Source organism: Hakea prostrata, chromosome 2 (genome assembly GCF_041222555.1).
Source record: "Hakea prostrata isolate BN-2017 chromosome 2, UWA_Hpros_2, whole genome shotgun sequence".
Taxonomy (NCBI): Eukaryota; Viridiplantae; Streptophyta; class Magnoliopsida; order Proteales; family Proteaceae; genus Hakea; species Hakea prostrata.
Genome location: NC_142601.1, coordinates 7,483,018 through 7,507,515, shown reverse-complemented (window position 1 = coordinate 7,507,515; position 24,498 = coordinate 7,483,018). Strand labels below are relative to the sequence as shown.

Here is a 24,498-nt window from a genome sequence, read left to right as displayed (position 1 = left end):
AGGGGTTGTCTCTACAGTAAAGTCAAGACTGACTGCTGAAAGTACACAGCTTCACATTCCAAGGAGAACAGGTTTTGTGTGCTAGAATGGTTTTTTTTGACACTCTTCTCGTTATTTGAACAGGAAAAAGAAAAAGAAAAAAAGACACTCTTTTGGTTAACTTTCTGAAATATGTTTCATGTTTTCAAAGGAACGTTTTGAAAAAACCTGGAAACCATACATGCTCTGTTTGTTTTGCTGTACAAATTTCTGTGCAATTGTCATCTTATGTTCTGGTTTTTTGGATCCTTTGGGAAAATTTCAGTGCTGCAGCTAAAATTAATGCCACCTCTAGAGTTATCCAATTTAATAGTAGTATAAATTTTGGTGCTAACTCGCAGGGTAGCAGTGAACTTTCTCTTCCTCTTTTGCTATTTGAATTCAAACAGTACGTTTACCCAAAAAAAATAAAAATAAAAATTCAAACAGTAGAACTCCTAATCTGAGAGAATTTTCTTTTCCCAGCTTTTTATATTAAACAAACTCGAGATAATAGGGTAAGAATCCCACTATATTCTGCAATTTACTGAACGCAAACAGGGAAAACTTCATTTGGAAGAACATTCCTTTTCCCACCCTTTTATATGAAAACAAATTTGGGATAATAGCGTAACAATCACATTATGGAGATGGTATATGATTGATCATAACTGTCAGGTTCTTCATTTCAAATTTCTTTTCAATTGTCAAATTCAAATTTTGTTTTGCAAGGTTTTTCCAAGCCTTGTGTTTTACAAAATCAAATGACTTTTGGAAAGCTCACCCAGCTTTCTCCTAGAGTGCATCAGCCAAAAATGTGGAATCAGACCACGAAGAACTGTTCTTGTTTTGGTGAATGGTGGGTCTTGTATCCTTTTCCCCCACTTACACTGAGGAGTTGATTCAAACTGTTAACTGCAGTTTTTCAACACAAACTACCAGCTCAGCCGAGGAGATCAGACCCAAACGTAAGTGTCATTTAATGATTTTTTTTCATCTCATCAAACATGGAGCTGGGTTGTGCTTCCTTCAACTTTTAGAAACTCAAATGACAGTCACGTTGCTATTGTATCCAACACACAAAATGCTGTCCAGTCACTCGCTGCAACACCTGCGGCAATGACTTCACCACCACGATTCAGAGTCACAGCCACTGGTAGAACCTGAAGTAGAGTTTGTACAGGTATGGACCTGTTGCAGCAGCAATTGTTAAGAAATTGATCATTTGGATATTAATGCGACAACTTGAAAATCTGGGTTTCAGTTGGACGGGCAGAAAAATAAAATAGAATGAGGATACTGCATATGAATTCCCCTCTGTTGGAGAAGGCACAGTAACTACCCACAAGAAATTTTCCTGCATTTGTCTGCCTGAATACTTCAAACTCCAAGAATATCTGCAATATCTCCTCAGTTTCCTAGCAAAAGTAACATGGTTGAAGACTCGAACATGGACATGTTTTTATCAGAACTGAAGTATGTAATGAATCCATATACCATTCCACTTCCCAAAACTATGGCACAGGAAACTTGGTGCAATTGATATTAAGAATAAATTTCTAGAAAAGTCCAAGATAATTGGAAAAAAGCACAAACACCTCAAGACTATGCCAAACAGGCAATGACCCCCAAAAGATCTCTTAAATTTACAAAACAGTCTACTCCTTTAGCAAATTCTGTTAAAGTCACAGTTAGGTAATTTCATCATTCCCAAATGCCTTTAAATCTCTTGTGACTTTACAGTATTGCCATAAGTAAAATTAAATATTAAATTCATCTTCTTTCTTCCTCAATGAGTTATCCTTCCTTTGTTCATCAGTTCATACCATAAGATATAGAATAATTCAACTAAGGGAATATTCATCATGTCCTCAAAATAATAACAATTCTAATAAAAAAAGGGGCGACTGTGAATTGGGCAATGTTTGTAGGGTGCCTAATTATCCTTGGGTGTCCCTGAAATTTTTTGGAATAAGGTACCGTCTTCAGGGGGTATATGTTAACATGAATAAGACGCTTGAAGCTATAGAAGGAAACAAGATTCCCATGCTATTCGCTTTCTATGTACCCTCAAAGGATCTAGCTTCTCTCCATGGAGTGCCAAGCAGAGCATTCCATAGCTGGACAAGCAATTGAGATGTGTGCATCATAGCCCAATAGGACGCACACACCAAGCATTTGCTTTCCTGAAGTTGAGCTCAATTGTCCTTGTACTTAGTGTTGGCCTCCCTAAAGATGAGCTCAACTAATTACAACAGTTTCAACTCCAATGAGGAGAACTTATTAGAAAACCTCAATTTTATGAACTTTTGCCAAATCAGTTCCATATCTCCATGAAACTAGGGGTGTCAAAGGGCCAGACTTCAACCCTAACCCAACCCTAGAGATTGGAACTAAAACCCAAACCCAACCAATGTTAGGGTTTTAAAATTCCTAACCCTAACCCAACCCTGACAAGGCCTAACCCGGTCCGCCCTAATTAACCCTGACTTGATTTTAATTTTAGGAAATGAAATGAATAATTTGCTAATCATTGAAATCGAACCCAAGACCTTTTGGATGAGAGGTGATGGGTCTTGCCAACTAACCAACCTTGCATTGGCATTTTATTTGTGTATTCAGCATAACTTAATGTATATTAAACTAACATAGGGTCAGGTTGGGCTAGGGCCAAACCCAAACCCGACCCAAGCCGACCCTGTCAGGACTGATCATATTTGTAACCCAAGCCCGCCCTTCGGGTTGAAAAAATTGTGTTGAGATCGGGCCAGGCTTAGGGCGGGGTTTGAACGGGCCAGGTCAACAGGATTTTATTAACACACCCATGAAACAAGGTGTTCTGCAGTACTTCTATGCATCTATAGAAAAGATTTGCTGCATCCATCAAACTACTGTGCAACAAAAAACTAGTGGTGGTTTGTATCCTACTTGGAACTCAAGTTCTACCAGAAATCTAGGATGGGAAAAGGGTCACAATGTAACTTTGTTGTATTCTTCACTGTTCAGAAAGTTTAAAATGACAACAGTAAAGCCTTAACCCATCTGATGGGCGTTGGCTACAAAGATCCTTGCTCTTCAATCAGCTTCATTCAAGGTTGTAAATGATATAATGATTAAGCTTTATGTCTTTCATCACCACTTCTTCTAGGTTATTTTACGCCTGTCACTAGCTCTTTTAGTGCTTCCCGTAAGAATTAAACCATCTCTCTGAACTGAACATACCTAGCTCTTTTTGAACATGGTCATGTCACACCAAAAGACTTTTTCAGCTTATCTAATTTCAACTCAGCTCAAGATAGTCAGTCCTCACTTCGTGCCTCCTAGTATTGCCACACATCTGTCTCAACATCCTCATCTCCACTATGCCTAGTCAATCTATATGATACTTATTTCACACCATACACCATAGTTGGTTAAATTACAATCCTATAAATTCTCCTTTTGGCCTCAAAAGGATACAGCAATCACATAGCACTCTAGGCATAGCTTCCACTTCATTCATCCTATGTGAATTGTCCAAGCAACATCACCTTCTTTATTTATGAGTTATGACTAATCCTAGATAGATAAAATAATCACTTTGCAGGATGACCTTCTTATTGATTTAATCACCTCATTAAAAGTTAGTATAACTTTGTCTTTGCCATACTAATCTTATGAACTTTTGATTCCAAGGTTGATCATCATAATTCCAACTTCATGAAATCCCCACTTCTAGCTTATCCACCAAGATAATATCATCAGTAAAAACATACACCAAGGAAACTTATCTTATATGTTTTTAGTAAATCATCCATGATTAGTAAGAAGAGATAAGGATTTAGGTCTGATCCTTGATGTAACCAGACCGCGATTAGGAATTCACCATGTTGACCCAGACAATTCATATTGTCTGTCATCTGCAGTGGCATATCTAGCTTTAATTATGTCCACATATCTAGTTGAAAATTTTCTTCTCTAGCATACACTAGATTAACTCTATCGGGTCTCTGTTTCAGGCTTTTTGTAGGTCGATAAGGACCACGTACAGTTGCTTCTTGATCTCGCCATATCTTTTTATGATCCTCTAAGTAGGAAAATATTCCATTAAGGATTTTTGAAGTAGCACAATTTGAGATAGAGCTCCAATCACATGACTTTTCACAGCCTATAATCCATCGAAGCACCCTATCTTGGCTCAACTTTTAGCCTAATGAACCTACATTTGAGGAATTTCATTGCCACTAATATAGCTGATTTTGAGGGAGATTATTTCTCAAAATTATCAGCTAATAGTTGTGGATTTGTAGGAAAGAATAACTAATCATGTGGGTGCCTACCTTACAGTCAAGATTGAGCTCTTTGGCTAAAGTAAGAAAACTGGTTACCATTCTCAATATAGTAGCATAAGCAGTGTTTCAAGTGGGATCTTATAAGGGATTTGGGAGATTTCTTGGTTATTTTATTGGGATAATTATGTAAGTAGACTTTTAATTTGGGTAGGATACTTGGAATTAGTTTTAGTTAACTTTAAATTGCAAAGAGTCTTAATATAGTTGTTTTCCTATTGAGTGTGAAATAAAAAGATGAATTTGAAAGCTTGGGTTTTGTGCAAGTGTGTTACCTCACCCCACACACCCCTTCCCCCCCCCCTCCAACCCCCTTTTCCTTTTGTCTTCTTTTTCTTATGAGCTTTTTTTATCCCTCTTTCCCTTCCCTAGCAACTCTAATTTCTTCTCAAGTTGCCTCCTCATTCTCTCTTCTCTATTCTATCCCCCATCAATACCAAGTTTGATGTGGGGTGAACCCTAAGGATTAGGAGTCCTACAAGGGCTGGTTAGGAGTACCCTAGGCAGGGACAAGTCCTAAAGGGAAACACTAAACAACAGCGAGGCAGCAACATATAATAAATAAGCATGCATGTTATGCGTGATAAAGAAAACAATGATCAAAACAATCCTAAGCAAATATGCAAGACTAAAGAAAATCGGGATACATGTGATGGGGATCATAGAAATTTAACACAGAGTTGGATGCAAATCGATTAATGCTCCTGAAAAATAATAAATGCTATCCAGATTCCTAAAATATGTAGCTAGATAACAGCAATAACAATGAAGAGAGATTCTATAATAATAATGGAAATAAAATCCTACCATTGAAAGAATGGGATAACGTGAGTTTACAGAGAAAATGTTTAAATTTTCTAGGCAACAGCATTCTCAATAAGTTATATGAAACAGGGCCTATTGTTTTCTGGAGAACAAGGGGGAAAAAACTATATACCTGTAGATTAGGGGAGTGGCTGCACTGTAGAAACAGAAAAATTATAGATAGAAGAAAAGTGGTGAAGAGAGAAAGGGGGAGGGGGAGAGAGAGAACTATAATCCCCCTTGAAGAGAGAGAGAGGGAGGAGGGAGTTGCCATTGACAAGAAACAAGGGAAAAGCACTGGGAGACCCCCTGAGAGAGGGGGGGGGGGGGATGTTGCCATTGAGAAGAAACAAGGAGAAAATAGCAACATAGGAGACTACCATGCAGAAAAGAAAAACGGGGTGTTTCACAGAAGAGAGAAGAGAGGAAAGGCTTACCATGAGAGAGAAATAATCCAGCAGAAGTATTCTTTTTTGTTTTCATTCCTGTGTCTATTGCCCTGATCATTATGTCCTCGCTGTTCTTGCTGTCGATCCATAGCTAAAAGCCTTATCGCAAGGGCCTGGACATTATGTTGAATAGTCCCAAGGATAATAGCTCATGCTGCCTATTCTACCCTACGGGCAGCTAGCTCCTCTTGTATGGCTTGGCAAATCTTCAATGTCTCTCTGTATTGTTGGAGCAACTGAGTCACATGGTTTGGGGTCAATCAGGCAATCAAGAGCTACTCATGGTGGATACTCTTTTCCACCTAGGATTACCATTCTGGGGGGGGGGGGAGGAGCAAGTGGGGTTGCACATACATGTAGAAAACTCAAGCTTTAGTTCATCTTTTTATTATTTCATATTTAATAGGCTACTTACAAGGTAGTAATAAAAGTGACATACTTCAATAAGAAAACATCTACACTAGGACTCCATATGATTTCACCTGAAGCATTGTTTACATACTGTAGCAAAAACCATCCCCAAATTTTACCTTGATCTGTGGTATCATGTGGCAAGAGAAGGCCATTCTTATTTCCTACCAAAAGAACAAATGATAAGGTTAAGACCAAACAAAATAACTTCTCTCATAATGTTCAAACCTGATTCTCAAAGAATCTCCGAATTCTTACCAATACATAGTCGTGCAATAATTCTTGAGTCAGCTTAGGATGTTATAATCAAAGGGATAACACCTACTAGCTCAGCTTCAAATGTACTGCAGGAAAGTCAGTCAAGTCATCTCACGACAATTGAGGAAGAATCACATTATACTGCCCAAACATTCTCACCTGTGAAAGTTTCCAAGTCCTTCAATTGCAAACAAGAAATATGCATTTATCAATTTGGAGAAAACACCAACATCATAAGAGTTCTCAAAGTGGAGTCCTGCAGTCACTCATAAGCTTTGAGAATGAAGTCTTCAAAAGGAGGAGTACTTCAATGGTGAATGTAAATTATTTTTGTTTTTTTCAACATAAACATTCTTGTTCTAGCAAATGATACCACTGCACAACAACTAAAGGAAATCATATTTAAAATTTTCATATTTGCGTGGTCAAAGGATTTTTTTTTTCATTTTTACAAGTCATGGAGCGAAAACTATTTGTTCTTCTCCATCCACACTTCTAGTGCATCATAAAATGCTAACCATATTGATTCTCCCTGTTCAAAGTACACATGACCAGAAAAGTTTGAATGTTATGTTTCCTATAGGCCCAGATTAACCACTCATCTCCACATTGATCGACAGTAGATATTACAAACATCAAATGAAATTAATTTAAAATATCATATCAACCTACTAAAATTAGCATTTATAAAACTTACATAAACCCATACACATTGATAAGTTGACTAATTAGTTTAGCACGCCAAAATGGACCAGCTTCCTCTGGCTAATTTGTGAAGAACCAAATGGGTAGTGGAAGATCTGAAGGTAGGGTAATGTGGTTCCTAATGATATTCAAACTGTCTACTCAAAATAAAAAATATTGAACACAAAGGATAACTTCTCTCATAGTACAGTTGATCAGAGGAAACAAGGAAATCATCAATGGTTTGAAGCTTGCAGTTAGATGATCAGAATCTAATCTAAGCTTCACAGGAGAAATTCGTTATTAGTAAAAGCAGTGGATGATGAGATCCCCTCCACCCCCCAACAAAACCCATTAGGAAAAAAAAATAAAAAAAAAAAGGGAAAGAATCTGCATAAGAGATACTTACGCCGGGTTGCCATGGCAGAAAATGATTATTGGCAACACGAAAAAGTAACTGTTGGAACCACAAAGACCTGCAGAAATTTAAAACAAAGCACCATCAATTTCTGAATTCCAAAGGGCACAACAGATAAGAGGGGGAAAAAACTATTCAAGTAAGGCTTCGACGACCTTGGGAGTTCGAAATTGAAAAACTGGTTACAGCGTTGCAGGTTCCGGCCTTTCCTTCGGTTTAATGGATAATTGGGTTTTTGCCACATGGTTGAATCAATCAATCCAAACCGTAAAATGAGAAAAAAATCATCCTTTATGAATTATATATGGAAATGATTTATATTGATAATAAATCAATCAGGTGCTAGCCACCTGATTTTTTTTCTCCTTACCAAAAAATTTTTTTTCATGTAATGTTTTGTAATTTTCGAAGTTAAAAAAAACTGTGGTTGAAGGCAGTAGGAGAAATTTAGAAATCAAAATCCAATTTTAATTTTTTATTTAAATCAAAAGATAGGTAGATTATGTTAGGCTCTTTAAGCAAAGCCTATAGGCATTAAAGAATAATCTACAATGAAAGAGGATGAGGACTGCCACCAAACTTTATAGAAATGAAAAAAATTGAATTTGTGATGATAGGGTTTTTTGCAAGGACAATAACAAGAAGATTTAATATACTATAACAATAAGTGTTGGAAAATGATGTCTAAATAGGATTGACATGAATAGAATGGATTAGGGCTGCAATAGGGCTAGGCTTTTGCAATCCCAACCCCAACCCTATATGTTCTAATCTTAGCTCAGTTCGCTCTAAGCTTAGTTTAGGACCAACGATTATTGTCTCTAACCCTAAGCTCTACAAAACCAAGCCAAGCTCATTCCTGCCCTGATCGACCTTAATTAGCCCTAATTGGCCTGATGACCCTGTCTTTGGCCTTGTCTTTGGCCCTAACCTTGACCCTGAGTCTGATTGACTTTAATTGGCCCATTGCCCTATCTTAACCATGTCCCTAACTCTGATTGGTCATATTATTGGCATTGGTCCTGATTGGGCTAGGGACACCCTGATTGACCCTATTATTGGCCATGGTCCTAATTGGTATTGTCCCTAGCCTTAATTGGCCTTATCCTTAGTCTTAAAATATCAAATATAAATTCATAAAAATTCTTAATTTATCCCTTTTAGGCCCTACCAGTATAAAAATTTTCAAAAAACAAAAGACTTATAGCCTTTAAAATGTATCCTCATTTATTTACAAGTTTGATTCTAAAAAAAAAATTTAATTTAATTGAATTAGAAATTTGATTATAAGTAACTCATAGTTATTTACATAAATTTTATTAATAAAAATATAGAATGTTGTTCGGCTTGTAAATGACTAAACAAATAACTGAAATCCGCTTTCGAATTTGCATTCACATCCGTTTAAGGGTATCAAAATCCGTTTGATCACTAATACGATGTAGATATGGTAATACCTTTCACTGATTATTATCCAATTAAATTACTTATTTAAAATTTTTTATTCTTTTATAAATTTTTTACTTGAGATAAGTGAATATTTTTTTGAATTTTCTATTGAAATAAATATTAAAGTTGTTAAATTCTTAAATTCAAAACATAGTTCAAGGAAATAAAATGATAAAGATGTCAACAAATAGTCCAAAATTTGTATTCAATATGTATTTATACCCATTTAGATTTTAGAGAAATAGTGAAATTCATATTTTCTAGGATTTTCTAATTTGTTATTGGATGAAAATTAGGGTTATTATATGTAAGCTTGAAAGAAAAAAGAAAATGACTTATCTCGATTCTCAATTTCTAAGACAGTAGTCAAACTTCACTCCAATCTGTCTTTCCCCTAAGTTTCTCTCTCCCTCTCTCTTTTTTGTTCTGTTTTCTTCTATGGTTTTTTCCAATGACAAAAAGTTGAAATTATTCAAGAAAGAGAACAAGTAGAGAAAATAATTGTAATTAAATTTAGACATATATGAAAACCTAGTCAATTGTAGAGAAAGTTACACATAAACATTTTTTGTAAACTTATAAACATCATAATTCAAAAGGGATCTGATAAAATGAAAAGTTTATTCTCAAAGTCAAGCACTTAAGCCGTTGGAAAATATATTTTTGTTTACAACTGTTCGATAAATTGATATCCTTATTCAACAAAAAATCCATATTCAAAACTTTGTTAGTAAATAAATCAACGATAATTTAGTATTTTACAAAAATAAAAATAATAATAATATAATAAAAAATTTTAATTAAATAAAATGATATTTTAATTACAAACACAGTTTTCTGTCCTTAATAAGTTTTTTTTTTTTTTTTTTTTTTTGGAGGCCAAAGAAACATGTCAATATACATGATAAGAAGTTGGGGTGTAGATTTGTTAGATATTAATTCTTTATATAATAGTTTTTATTACTTATAATATATTATGTGGCCTTGGTCCAAAAACAAAAGAAAGAAAAATATTTTTGGGAACTAAAATTTAGGTCGATAAATAACAATTACCTTAAAAATAATTTACAAAAGGACTCATGGTTTAATATGATCAAAATGACTAAAGGTCAAATCTAGTATATGATCAAGGACAATTTAATATTAATACTAGAGCCAAAATTAGAGTCATAATCAAGGCCAAAATCAAATGAATGCTTACTATATTGGTAATGAGGTTATAATTTATTTTTGTTAATTTTTTAAGAAACATGATCATGTTATTAAAATTTGGGATGTCTCAAGTATTTATCATGTAGATTAAAATTAATTTTTCTACATGTGGGTGGAGGATTCAGATTCAAATCAGGGCTAAGATCAGAGCCAAAATCGGGGGTCTAGATCAGAGTCAGAATTAAGGGTCAGGATCAAGGCCAAAATCAGGGCAAGAATCAAGGCCAAGATTAGGGCCAAAATCAGGGACAGATCGGGACCGGGTCGGGCAAGGTCGAGAGTAATCCCTGGCCCACCTTTGGCCTTAATCCGCCCTTGGGCCAAAATCTTTAGCCCAAGCCCTATTCGAGCTCAGGGCGGTCAGGGCTAAACTTATACCCCTAGAATAGAGTACTAAGGAATGCGTACAAAGTGATAGAAACAACGAAGCTAGCTCTTTTTCTTTGCCCCATTCATTCGTTCAATATGGTTTGGATCCCAGTTGAATTTGATCCTCCCACTGACAAAGAGTTTTCTATTGCTCGTTGGTTGAAGTCTTGGTGTAATTTGAAGAGAGATGATAAGGCCTTGGCTAAAAGTTTTTTTAATGTAGTCAATCTGGCTTAGAGATGAATGCCTTCCGGTTTAAAGCCATCTCCTACTCACCCCATGAGATAATCTCCCACGCTCATGTGGCTTTCAGGGAATTCTGTTTTGCTTGGAAACCGCAGGGTATTATCTCAGCAGCCTCGGAGGTCCCTAGCTCTGTTCCACTTTGGAATCCTCCCCCAGTAGGGTGGCTTAAGGTTAACACAGATGCAACTCTGTCCCCTAATCAACATTGGGGTGGTCGTGGACTCGTGGTTTGATAGGTAGGAGCTCATCAGGAGAGGTGATCTTTGCTATTTCAGACATCGTAGAGACGCCCTCAGTGCTCCTAGGGGAGTTGGAGGCGATTAAAGATGGTATTTGTTATGCACTTGGTCGTGGTTTTTATCATATTATCATGAAGCCTGACTGTGTTGAGGCTGTTCATGCTTTTCAGCTAGGCTTTTTAGATGCAGTTGATGTCTCTTTGGTAGTTAATGATATTTGCCTTATTGCAGCCCCTTCAGTTGAGATGTTTTTCAGTGAATCATGAGATTTGAAAATCAAGTTGTTTGTTATGAATGTAACTTGCTAGTCTCCCAATTCTATAAGGAAACTAACAGAGAGGGTGAGTTAGAATTTAACTTCTTGTAAAACTCTTACTATTTTCTATTTAAAGATAATGAAACCTCACCCAGAAGTAAGTTGATTGGGGATTTCTTACCGTGGATGTAGGCTTCAAAATAAATGCCGAACCACGTTAATTCTTGAGTTCTTGTGTGAATGTTTATGATAAATTCAACGTTGTTGATGTTTTTGCTCATTGTGGTCTTGTTTTGGGCTCTAGGATTTCTTGGCCTATTGGTGCTCCTTGGCTGGCTTGTCAACCATCATAGTCCAAGCAGAGCCTGCAGCTTTCCCTTCATTTGAATAAAGTTTTAGTTGACCAAAAAAAAAAAAAGAATAAAGTTGTAGAGTTTACCCACAAAAAATGTAAGAGGGCACACTAGTAGTACTCTCCTATTTTATCAACTTAATAAATATTAAATAACAAATTAAGATCAAAGTGGGGAAAAAAAATCCTTTACTATGCACATCTCTCTGTTGTCCACAACATCACATTTTTGTACCAAATGATTTTGCTGAGATTAAAAGCTTAATTTTAAATTTTAAAAATCCTCAATTGTCTTGTATTTACTTTGTTTTCTCAGCCAATCATTTAGTATATATGTGCACTGCTGTGCACAATAGAGAATGTTTTTCCAATCAAAGTACACGAAACTAATGGGGCTTTCTTTCCTTGTTAGGGAGTCAACTATCATGAATTGTTGACTTGGCCAACGAGATACCCTTTGCTCATTTAGACTATTTATTAGGTTATGTTCACTAGAGTCCGGATCCCGTGCCCACAAGAGGAGGAAATTGATTTTTTCAGGGAACAAAAAATTTATGACTCACAATTCTCATCTCTTTTTGGCTTTTTTTTCGTAAATAAAGTACTTTACTCAAGCAGCTGAGCCAAGAAAACAAAGCTACAAAGATTTCATAACCAAGGAACGGACATAAGCCATGAAGTAGGGCACGCTATTGACTTAGCTCTCTTTGCTAGATGATTGACAACAAAATAGATCTGCCTAGAAACATGAAGGAAAGATTATTCCCCAAAAATAAGAATGTCCCAAGTGCAACAAGTCCTCCACAATGGGCCTAGCATCAAGTGGAGGGGGTGGGTGATGTCGTAGAATGTTAAGAGACTAGATACATACATCTTGCATCATACATTGTATTCTTGTATAGATACAATATTATTCTTGTAGTATACTTTTTGTATAAATATGTGTTTTGACTCACACTAGAGTTAAAACTGTTCACTCCAACTCAGTCTCTCCTGACACAGAAGATAAGCTCCTTTCAATCTGGTTCAACATGGCCTTGCCCACTCCTTCAGCTCGTATGTAGGATTGACTCGCAATGCTCATTCATGGATTCGAACTGTAATTTCGTTTTATAATTTATAAGGTAAATTGTCCTTCTTTAGACGGCAAAAGAAAATGGGTTTCTGACTGAAATTATATAAGTTGCAGATGAAGACAAGAGTTTGCCTAGCTTAGATAGGAACTTGGAAGCTGGAACCCTAATTTATAAGAATCATGTCGACCTGGTGTCTTCTCTTCACAAGATTGAAATTCCTCGATGGAATCAGTTTTACAGATTGACACTCGTGAAGGATATTTGACAGGTTGATCAGAGTTGATGGGACAGATCCAAGCAAAGCTCAGATAGAGCTCTTTTTGAGTTCTTTATAGATGAGGTAGGAGCTAGGGAGTCTAGCTAGAAAAGAGCTAAGTCATTAGGGCATCAGGTGTGAAACTTTGAACCCTGGACAGTTTAATGGAATCATCCATGACGTGGGCCCACTTGCATGCTGATTTTCTACGTTTATACAGGGCGTGCATGTTTATGTCCTACCGTTAGATGTCCTGTATTTGACTGCGTTACTATTTAGTAAATAACTAAGTACCATTGACAAGATGTCTAATAGCTAGATCCATGGACGCTTGCCCTACTTGAACACAAAGGATCTGAATCTTACCCTCTTTGTATCAATGACTCAAAGAAGAGTGTATTAATCAATCAAAATCGAAACCAACTTGATAAGGAGAGGGAGGGATGCAACATTGTGAAGAGTGGTTTGGTACAGAATCTGAGAAGGAAACTCAAATCCAAACACCAAGGTGTAGCCATCTCTACCATGAGTATATTCCTGCACTTGTTCCATTCTAACCCAAAAAACGATGACATGAGGATTCCAACACTTGTTCCTTTCCAACCCAGAAAACGATAAGAACTTACCATTTAAAATGTTTAAAGCTTTACTTTTCCTTTACAATATTCGTCACCTGTGTATAACAAGAAAAAAACCCAGTTGCAGCTTTTTCTATACACGAGAAGGAACAACTCCCATCACAAACCATCACCAATCCAGTGACTTTCGATCTTTGACTCTCTCGTCTTTCTCCCTCCTTCCTTCACATTCTCCAGGCCCCTAGCTCTCTCTTTCTCTTGATGGACTTCTATGTGTGCTGATCACATGTAACACCCATTTATGAAAGGAAAAAAAAAAAATTAGAGATCTTATAGAGATTTTCTTTTGGTAAGGAAAATTTTACAGGGATGATGTTCCATTGTTCTTAGTCTTACTTAGGTGACATACAATTTTAAACATTATTAATAATAAAGGACCGGACCCCGGGACGGGCAGGCACAGCCGAAGCCGCATAGACCCCGTGGCAAAAGATAAATAAGGACAAACCGAAGCGAGAAACAGACAAAAAGCCCAAGAGCAAAAAGACACAAAGGAAAAGAAAACCAGAGGGAAAGAACAACACCACGAAGGAAACCCCCCGCCGCCCACCCCGCGGCGCAAAGGAGCCAAACCGGACGCGACCCCGCAAAAACAAGAGAACACACAACCAAGCGAAAAGAGTAAGGAGAAGACCAAAACGGAACCAAGAGGAAAAAAGGGAACCAAGGGAACGAAAAGAACCCACAGAACGCGACCGGGCGCAGCGGGCAGGACCAACACCACAAGACACCGAGGGCAAGAAAGACCAAAGGAGAAGAAAAAGGAAACGAACAAAAGAAAAACAAACGAACAAACAAAGAGAAACACGAGGACGACGAAGCCCAGACAAACCCCCCAGGCCCCCACCGCACCCAGGCGGGGGGAGAAACCAACGAAAAGACCCCGGAACCACCAAAACCCAAGGAAGAAACCCCCAACCCGAGAGCGGAAACGAACACCCACCCCCAAAAGGAACGGACAGGGGAGCACCAAGCGAGCAAGGCAAGAAGAGAAAAAGGGCGGACACAAAGAACCAGCCAACCGCCGCAAGAGAGACGAGCAAACAGGGGAGGGAGGGCGGGCCGGACCGGACGGGAACGAGACACAAGGCAAGAGACAGCGGCGGCAGCGGGGGAGAGACCAAAGAGCGAGCCACCCAAGAAGGGGAGAGAAGAGGGCGGAGGGGAAGAACGGACCACAAGGAGGAGAGGGGGGGCGGGGAGGAAGAGAGAAAAACGAAGGGGGGAAGGCGAACGCCGGGGAAGGAGGGGAAGGGCGGGCCGGGGGGGCGCGGGGCGAGAACGGGGGAACCGGGGCCCGGCGGAAGAGTACTAAACAGAGATTTTTCCTAAAAGATAAACTTTAAAAGAAAACAAACAAAAAAGAGAGGGTCAAAATATAAGTTGTTTATTAATTCTGCCGGGGCTAGGAAAACGAGGACTGCCCTCGGGGTCGTGAATACCCTAATAAAAATTAAAAGTTTTGTCAAACGTTATGCTCCATTGCGTGGATCTTCTATATGGGTAAAATTTTACTGGGATGATATTTCATTATTCTAGTAACATTCTATCATTGAAATGTAATTATAAAGTTAATTAATTACTCTAAGCGCCATTTGTTTGCCCGAATAAAGGTAGAGCAAGAAAAATTTTGAAAAAATTTAAAGGTAGAGCAAGAAAAAGTTTGAAAAAGTAAATTTTTTCATGAAATCTCAAAAGTGTGGTTTATTTGGTTCATGGAATGAGAAAACTATCAGTTTGTTTTATGAGGTGACATGCTAATTTTTTCAATCTATGATTTTTTTAAAAACCTTATAAAATAAGTGAGATTTTGTGAAAAAATGTGAAAAACAACAATAAACACGCATTAACATTTTTCCACAGAATCCCTTTATTTTCTTTCATTATTCTTCACCCGATTACATATAGGGCCCCGCCGACATATATTTTTTTTTCTCCACCCACCAAAACAAACGTTGCCTTAGATAATAGAATTATCTTTGAATGATACTAAAAGGTAGTTATTACAAAAAAAAAAAAAAATACTAAAAGGTAGTACATCAACCGTTTTTCTATCCATTGACATTGTAAAGAATTTCGTAAAAACAAACAAATTTTTGAAGTTGGACAATAATATCTAAGACAAATATCTAATATACATGATTAATATATTGTACGTAAAATCTGAGTTATTTTGTTCCTCTTTTTTTGGTAAAGAACAAAATATTTTGAATTTTTTTCATGTTGTTCACTTAAGCTGGGCTAAATTTTGATCTATCCACTTATGTGATAAATATTACATATTACCTACACTAGTGAATTTGAGAAATTACAAGTTATCCATAATTAATTTTTTGTTAACTTTGAAATTGAAATGGCTATTTTGCTCATTGATTGAATAGAAATATTAGTTTTTTTTTATTATATTTTACAAAACTTTACCCAATTATTCAAATTTAAAAACAAAACTCCTTAGAGCCAATGGCACCGAACATTCCAAAATAGCTCCCTGTTCTCGCAACTCCCATTGTAGACCTCCTCCAACGATTCCAGCCATGGGAAATCCATCACCGCTGCAACTCTTCTCCACTGTTTCAGTAAATTTTCAATTTGCACAATGAGATCAACTCATTTGTTCGATGCCTTCTGGAAGTTGTAATGGAGAAAAGGCCACATTTCTTTGTGTTACTCTTTTCTCCTCTCCTCTATCACACTCCAAACCACCCAACAAGCAATTCTCCAGACAAAACAAAGAGTTCACAAGTGATGATGGAAGTGGGTATTTTTTTTGCAGCTTTGAAGTACATATATACCATCTTACATTTACAAGCCAAACCGCCACACACAGAGAGGTTCACAATCAGATTACGTCTTTCTTTCTTTTCTGTTCAATTCTTCAACTTAGCATAAAATACACAATACATTGTACTCTTCAATCCTATGGAACAATACACCAAACCGCCACACACAGAGAGGTTCGAAATTAGATTATGTCTTTCTTCTTGTCTATTCAATTCTTAGCGTACTTTTCAATTCTATGGAAACAAGTAAGTTCTCTCTCTCTCAATCTTTATATTCGCCTTTCATTTAATGCAAATCTTCCTTTTTGCAATCACAAACTTGTGTTGATTATCCAATAGTTTCAAAGCTTCTTGAGAAAGAATACCAAATCCTCCTTTTGTGATCACACTCTGATGATCCTAGAGTCCCTTTTCATCGTAGTACTCGACCTCCTCCTCACCTCCAATACTATTAGTGAATGTTGCTTCTCTCCCTTCTTGTCCTTATCTTCTCCATTACCTCTCATATTTGGCTTTTTCTCCTACTCATTGTGCTTTCCTTTTTCGTATTTCTACTGATTTTGAACCTTGTACCTTTGTTGAAGCTTCCCACAATCCCTAATGGTGTGCTGCCATGGTTGATGAGATCAAGGTTCTTGAGCTAAACCATACTTAGAGCTTGCAACCTCTTCCCCCTGGCAAGGTAGCTATTATACAAAATTAAATATCTAGCTAATGGTTCTATTGAACGCTATAAGGCTCGCTTGGCTGCCAAAGGATTTATTCAAATTGAAGGTGTTTGACTACCAAGAAACATTTTCCCTTGTTGCGAAATTAGTCATTGTGCGATGCCTCTTTGCTATTGCCTTAATTAAAGGTTTGCCTCTTTTTCAAATGGATGTTAGTAATGCTTTTCTTCAAGATGATCTAGATGAAGAAGTTTACATGTCTTTGCACCTAGTTTTTCTTGAAAGGGGGAGAATAATTTGGTTTGTCATATTCATAAGTCCATATATGGTTTAAAACAATTTTCTCGCAATTGGTTCTCCAAGTTCACTTTTGCTCTACAATTTGTTGGATTCAAATAATCGTTAGCTGATTACTCTTTGTTTGTATCTTCCAGTGGGTCTAGCATCACAATGTTTTGGTTTATGTGGATGATTTAATTATTACTAGAAACGATTAAATTGTCATCAATGCTTTGAAATTGTTTCTTCATAGTTGCTTTCATATGAAAGACTTGGGCGCTTTCAAATTCTTTCTTGGCATTGAGGTTGCTCGATCAACTAAAGGTATCTTCATTTCTCAAAGGAAATATACCTTGTAGATGCTTAATGATGCATGTCTACTTGGATCCAAACTCATTAATTGTCCTATGGAGCTAAACTTAAAATTGAATAGTGAAGATGACGAACTTCCTCCTAATCCAACAGAATATAGAAGACTTGTTGGAAGATTGATTTAACTCAGTCACTAGACCTGATATCGTTTATGTTGTGCAAGTTCTCAGTCAATATATGGACAAACTTAGAAAATCTCACTTGGATGCTGCATTTCGAATTTTATGCTATTTAAAATCTTGTCCAAGGAAAGGCATTTTGTTATCTTCTTCTAGTGACCTACATGTTAATGCCTATTGTGACTCAGATTGGGCAAATTGTGCCATTTATCGTCGTTTTACTACTGGCTATGGTGTTTTCATTGGATCAAGTCCTATCTCTTGGAATAGTAAAAAGCAGTCAACTGTTTCACAATCTTTTGTTGAAGCTGAATACAGATCATTTGGCCACGACAACTTGTGAATTGACTTGGCTACACTTACTTAAGGATTTAGGAGTTTTGCATCCAAAACCTATGGATCTATTTTATTACAATAAAGCGGGCTATACACATCGTTGCAAATCCATTCTTCCATGAGCGAACAAAACATATTAAGATCGATTGTCATGTGGTTCGTGAAAAACTTCAAGCTCGACAAATTCAAACAGTTTATGTTTTTTCTAAGCATCAAGTGGTAGGCATTTTTATTAAAGCTTTGAGTCAAGAAAATATCATTTTTTTCTTAGCAAGTTGGGTGTTCATGATGTTCATGTTCCAACTTGAGGGGGAGTGTTAAATTGTATTGGGTTAGGTCATAACCCATACCTAGGTAAAAAGGGTAAGGCAATGGAATTAAGGCTATAAATTGTGGATCGTTGTAAAATCCTGGAATCAATGAAAACTAAAGCAGTCTCTTTTCTCCCGTGGACGTAGGCCTTTGGCTTAACCACATTATTTTCTCTTGTTCCTTCTAGATCTCACATCTTCTTCCTTGATTTTATATTTAATTCCACCATTAACAAGAAATGATGCCCACATGATTATCTTCGGAGCGTCGATCCGGAAGCCTTGATGTCTCTGCTTGTAACAATCCATTACAAAATTGTTTAGATTCCTATGTTCTCTATTTACTTAGTGGGGTGTTTACGGAATCCTGTAGCCAGAGGAGGAAGATGACTTTTGAGGTGTTGAAGTGAAGATGTTGTGTTCAGTGACTTGCAAGAGAAGAGAGAAACATTGGGAGAGAATTGACTATTTAGGGCAATGATGTATTTTAATGAATTGAGGGTATTTATATTTTAACACATTTCAAAATTTGAAAACTCAACAACCAAATGATCAAAAAGTAACAATGGGTCACAACCCCGAGAGGTGGCTCAGTTGGCAAAGACCAACGCTTCCACACAGGAGGAAAAATATATATTTTTTTAAAGATAAGCTAGAGAGTAGAGCCTATTATTCCACGAATTATGAATCTAAGATGAACATTTAAAGTTTACGTGTTCAAATTAATTCAGGTTGACGGGACAGTCGTGAGGCAGAAAATGTTAGATAGATGTGTGTAAAACGAGGAACAGAGTTTACGTATGGTTGGGTTTTGAAACCACGAATTGACCCCAAAAAAAAAAAAAAAAAGTTTTGAAACCACCAAGAAGAATGTCTGCCTGCAATTTTTATCTTTTATGTATATATAAATATATGGAGCACCATACTTTTATTAAATAATTAAATATGAGAGAGAGGAAATAATATTTTCAAAGGAGGAAGGTCGGAGAGGAATCCATATCTGCCAAGCACTTCCAGACAAATCCATTTTCAGAAGAGAACAGCAAACTTTGCTTTTAGCACTTAGAAAAGGAGGCTTCAAGAACCAAAAGAGAAGGGGCTCTTAGGAAATTGCGTGGTTACTAACTCAAATCAAACCCAACCCAACTCATCATCTGAGCTTTCTCTTCCTCTTTCTCTTTCCTCCTCCTCCATCAAAATATTAAATATAGCAGCATAGTGAGTGCAAGCGGTCACTGAGATCATCAAACCCCACAAACGCACTCATCCTTTCCGGCTTTCCCTCTTTACAAAATCGCTGCAGATCTTCTCTAAGTTTAGCTATGGTTCCCTACAGAAAAGCAGAAGAAAAAGAATGACGGTCGAGGTGGAGTAGTTTGTTCATATTCATCAGCTGTCTTCTCTCTTATGCCAACCCAAAAGGTGTTTGATTGGTTTCTGAAAGAAAGAAAAAAGAGGAGTGTGTGGGTCGCATAGGAATTATTTTTTATCTTTTGCAGAGAATGATGAGATAGACCTACCGTTAAGCTTTTGCAACTTCCCCTAAATTCTAGCTCCACCCAGAATAAATACACCTCCCTTCTTACCCCCACCTTCCGTGTCTTTCTCTTAATTTCAAATTTGAAATTCCACTGGTAACTATTAAGTGGGGGTTACCGACCCAACTCGCTTGGTTCTCTGTTTGCTGTCTCTGTTCGCCTCACCTGGTGGAAGCTTGACTGGGGTGTTTATAGGCTATAACCACTATATGCCTGGCTCCCTGTATGCCATTTGCAGAGCCCATCGGCACATCGGTGGCCTTCGTGAATGGCGTGCGAGGAGCCATGCATATTGCATGTTGCAGAAGCAGTATCTATGAACTACTACTGCTACTAGGTTCTCTCTCGCTCTGTATCTATCTATCTTCATTGAAAGAGCAACACTAGATGCAGGTTCAGGTCCTGACATGTTTGAACCAGGTGAGAGCATGTCCCTGATAATCATATGCCGGAGTTAGGGTTTCCATTTTATATTGCAAAAACACTGACTTCTAGGGTTTCTATCCTCATATCTGAAGCAGCTGAGCTTTTCTTTCTCATCATTTCCAGGATTAGGGTTTTCATTTTTGCCTTTTCTGGGGGGAGTGAAATTTTCCCTTTTATCTTTACAGACGATTCATTAGCGTTTCTTTCGATGGTAGTTGAAGATAGACATGATTGACTTGCACACACACCCACACCAACAGCGAGGCACCAGGTTACTAGGCACTAGGCAATATAATTAGTTTTGGTATTTGCAGTTTACCAGTGATTCAGACTGCTTTGTTTGGTTTTCTAACATGTGACTGTTATTATCTATTTAGAACTTTCATATATGGATGGTAATTGGAGCAAATTCCTTAAGCTTCTATATCCATGGATTTAGATCTTTCATTCTACGGGGAAAATATTTAAATGTAGTCCCTTAATCTAAGTTGGCTTTACATTTCCCCAACTGTGATCACTTTCTTGTTTAAATTCATAGATCTCTCTTGCTTAAACTCATAGAAGGAAGTGTAATTTCTAGTTACCACCTCGAACTACCAAAGCTTGTGGCATATTATCGCACCTGCAAGGCCTATCTTCTGGATCTCTTCTCATCAAAGTTTCTGGTCAGCAGAAAAAAAGTTCCAGGTCAAACCACCATGGTCAAATATGGACCTGCATATATGTTGATGTTGATTTATATAGTTCATATACAATGAATTCACCATATGCCATCCTCAAGAAGGAATGATAATGACAATGATGATGATGGTGAGATTAGAATGATCATCAATTGAATCCTTTATGTTTCTACTCTAATGTCATTTTTAGGATAGTTGGCTTGGATCCTTCTGTGCACTACTTGTTCTTCAAAGGGTTCACAAATGTATATTAACCTTCATGGCTTCATTTATATATAAATGGAGAAACTTTCAAGCAAAGCATGAACCGCATGCCTCCATTAACTGTCAACTCAGTTTTAGAATTGGTGGTGTCAGTGCATGTGAATGCATGTGAGTTTTCCTTCTTGTGGCTGTTCTGTAATTGTCACAGCACTGAACTCAATGATCATAGCTAAGTCCCTTATTGTTGAAAAACCTGGGCATCTCTTTCATCTCTGTCAAACTTCATCTCTCACACATCATTTGTACAGGCAGCCTCTACCCTACTGTTTGTAAAAAAGCTTCTGCATATCAGGAGCTGTTCAGGTACATAATCTTCTGTTCCAGTGCATGTGTGATTGAACTTTGAAGTAGGTTTCATTGAAGCATACAAATCCCTAGTAATTTGCAGTTTGTGGGTACAAGCTTTTCATTTATTGTTTTGGTTTCTCATTTACAAATCCATACATAAATGGTAGATCATTGAAACCTGGTAGGTGACCGGCCAGGTTAAACCGAAGATGAAGAAATTAAATCATTGGACACCAATATATAAGGTGTGTTAATGTCGTTTTTGGTACCAGTTCTATTCTCATTTTTATGTATGTGGTATGGTATCTATTTTATATCTTATTTTTGTTAAAAATGATTGAAAAACTCCAAAATTCATAATTGTATTATGCACTTTAGGTCAAAAATTCATCTTTTATTCATTTTTGCACCTGCCTTTAAAATTATAAATACAAATTGACAATATAACATTAAAAATACAATCTTTTTATGAAAATTTTATTGTTTCTCTTTTTTTTCTCTGAACTCTTAACATTTTTTCTCAGTTTTCTTGATAATTTTTTTAAAAATGTTTCATATGACCTACCAAAGATTTTTTTTGGTAGAAACCTACCAAACTTATTTAACATTATGTAATTTATTTTGGAAAAGATTATCATATAATTTTTTATTATTAATTATTCATTTATTTAGAAATTTTAAAATTAAGGATGAGAATTGACACCAAAATGTCAATTAAGTCTCTTTATTGTGATTTGAATGGATGTCAGGAACTTGTAATAACATAAACTATTAGGTTAGCTTAACATGGTTGACAGATGTGAATTAAGAGACAGCAACTCCCAACCCATATGGCGTAACCTATCCTGGTAAGCATACATGATAGTTAATAGAAATGGTGTTTTACCCAAACGCTCATACAACTAAAAATAAAAATTGGTTTGGTGACTTGACAAGAATAATTTATAAAATGAAAAATAAGTTTGGTATATCAAAATGAAAAATTACAAGAAAATGATAATGAAAATTGATGTAAAAAAAATTTTGATTAATCAAAATATTAACAATTAAATAATTATCAGAAAAATACATCAAACAATAGGCATTTCAGCTAGAGCGGCCTTCATCTATCTAGAAAATCAGATCCAAGTTAAAATTGGAGATTCACAAGCTCAATTGTTGATTTCTTCGACGTTCTTGCTGGAACGGGAATTGGTGTCATTTATGTTGCAACACTGACAGCAGATGCCAGTGATGGTTGTTCGATATTCCCCATTGCTTACAACACTAGAATATATGTTATACCATGTCAGCCACTCCAAATTTGTTCAAAACTTTTCACATAACCTTCATTGATGGTAAAGGTGTCTGTCCATTGACAAAGGTATTGATATGAACAACCGTGTCTTCAAAGTTCAAAATCAAAGCTCAGTTCCTTAGAAGCATTGATATGGAAGACGACCACATGTGCAAAGCTAAATTGATCCAAAGTTGCAATCCCATCTTTGAGTGAACTAGATCCCTACCAGCAATCATCCACTAAAGAACACAATACTATATAACTATGATGAATCACTAATGGATTAGGGATTAGACAACTATGATGAATCACTAATGGATCAAATAAGTGGAGTTCCAATTAGTATTTGAATAAAATTCGTACCTGTACATCACTAGTTCTATAGCTAAGTGGGAAGGGCTCAACCTGAGCTGGTCACCTCTTTGTTTAAATACAAGTTTAAAAAGCCTCAACTTTAAGACCAAACTTGAGAGAACATCCCAAAAACCTTGGGCGATAATAATAGAATGCTGGAGAGATGAACTTGGAATAAAGTGGTGGGTGGAAGATCTCCGAATAGCATAAAGTGAGGGTTTGGTTTTCTTTTGGAGTTCTATTCCTATCTACTTTATTGCTTGCTTGTGACTGTTGCCACCTAAAAATCTATTAGCTCATGGCATGCTTTTGGTTGGGCCACACATTCTCTCCATCATTATTTTTTGGTACAAAAATGAAAATCTCCCTATCCTTGTGACCAAACTGTCCTTGTTGTGCTTGGTTGAATTCTGATTCCATGAAGTTAATAACAGTAAACCCAAGGAGTTCTTTTGAGTTGGGTGAAGACTTTGAAAATGGCTTCTGTTTTTTCACTTCTATTTGTGATTCAATGGATTCTTCTTCATCAATTTTCTTATTATTTATCAATAAACCAACAGAAGAGAACTTAATAGACCCCTGCTAACAGGGCTGCAATGTGCACATCTTGGGGGAAATGAAAAATATAAGCTTTAAGGATATATTAGGTTCTTGTGAACCCAAGAACCTTACCAAAATGGACCAATCCAACCCAAGACTACTAACCTAAGTTTCAACTGAAAAACCAACCCTGTATATCATAAAACTGAAGCTAAACCTTTAGGTTAAACAATCATTTGTCTGATTTTCAAGGTAATCAAGTAACCAAATGAAAACTTAATCACAACAGACCTAACGTCTGGAGACTTAGGAGTCACTAGCCCATTTGAAGTCAACTCATCAAGAACTGCAGAATGCATATCAGTGAAGCCTACCCACTAAAAATTGCAACCACATAACAACTGAGAAGTTCCATTTGTTAAGGAGACATTAATTTTGGCTCAATGGGAAGATCTATTTGTTGGTCCCAAGAGCATTATAGCATGGCCAGTCCGGACAAGAAGAGACTTGGTTGACCCCTGTACAATTCTATTGAAGAGCATCTCATATCTCATTCATGATATGCTTGAAAGAACTAGAACGTTTGTTTCTTTGATCTTTTTAGCTCAAACTGGTGTGTATCAAGCATTCACAACAACTATCATCTTTCAGCCATTTTTGTTGCATCATGACAGGTAAGGTCAAACTGAAGATTTGGAAGGCAAAGAAAAAAGACAATCTACTGCTGATATGCGATAGAACAAATGCATTACACAGTCTAACCATAAAAAGTTCGTTTTCATGGCCATTCACATGATCTTC

The 24,498-nt window shown here is 36.8% G+C and overlaps 1 long non-coding RNA gene across 7 annotated transcripts; it reads right to left on the bottom strand.

Annotated features, from left to right (window-relative positions):
* Positions 1-225: 225 nt before the first annotated feature.
* Positions 226-7,620, bottom strand: LOC149023549 (uncharacterized). Of its 7 annotated transcripts, none has more exons than XR_016171538.1 (4): positions 7,362-7,514; positions 6,269-6,524; positions 6,130-6,174; positions 226-1,436 (listed from the first exon to the last, which is right to left on the bottom strand). It is a non-coding gene; the product is annotated as an uncharacterized LOC149023549 (long non-coding RNA). The 7 variants fall into 7 exon arrangements; XR_016171542.1 differs by having other exon boundaries at positions 226-1,209; XR_016171539.1 differs by lacking the exon at positions 226-1,436 and adding an exon at positions 7,526-7,620 and having other exon boundaries at positions 5,484-6,174; positions 7,362-7,428.
* Positions 7,621-24,498: the final 16,878 nt, after the last annotated feature.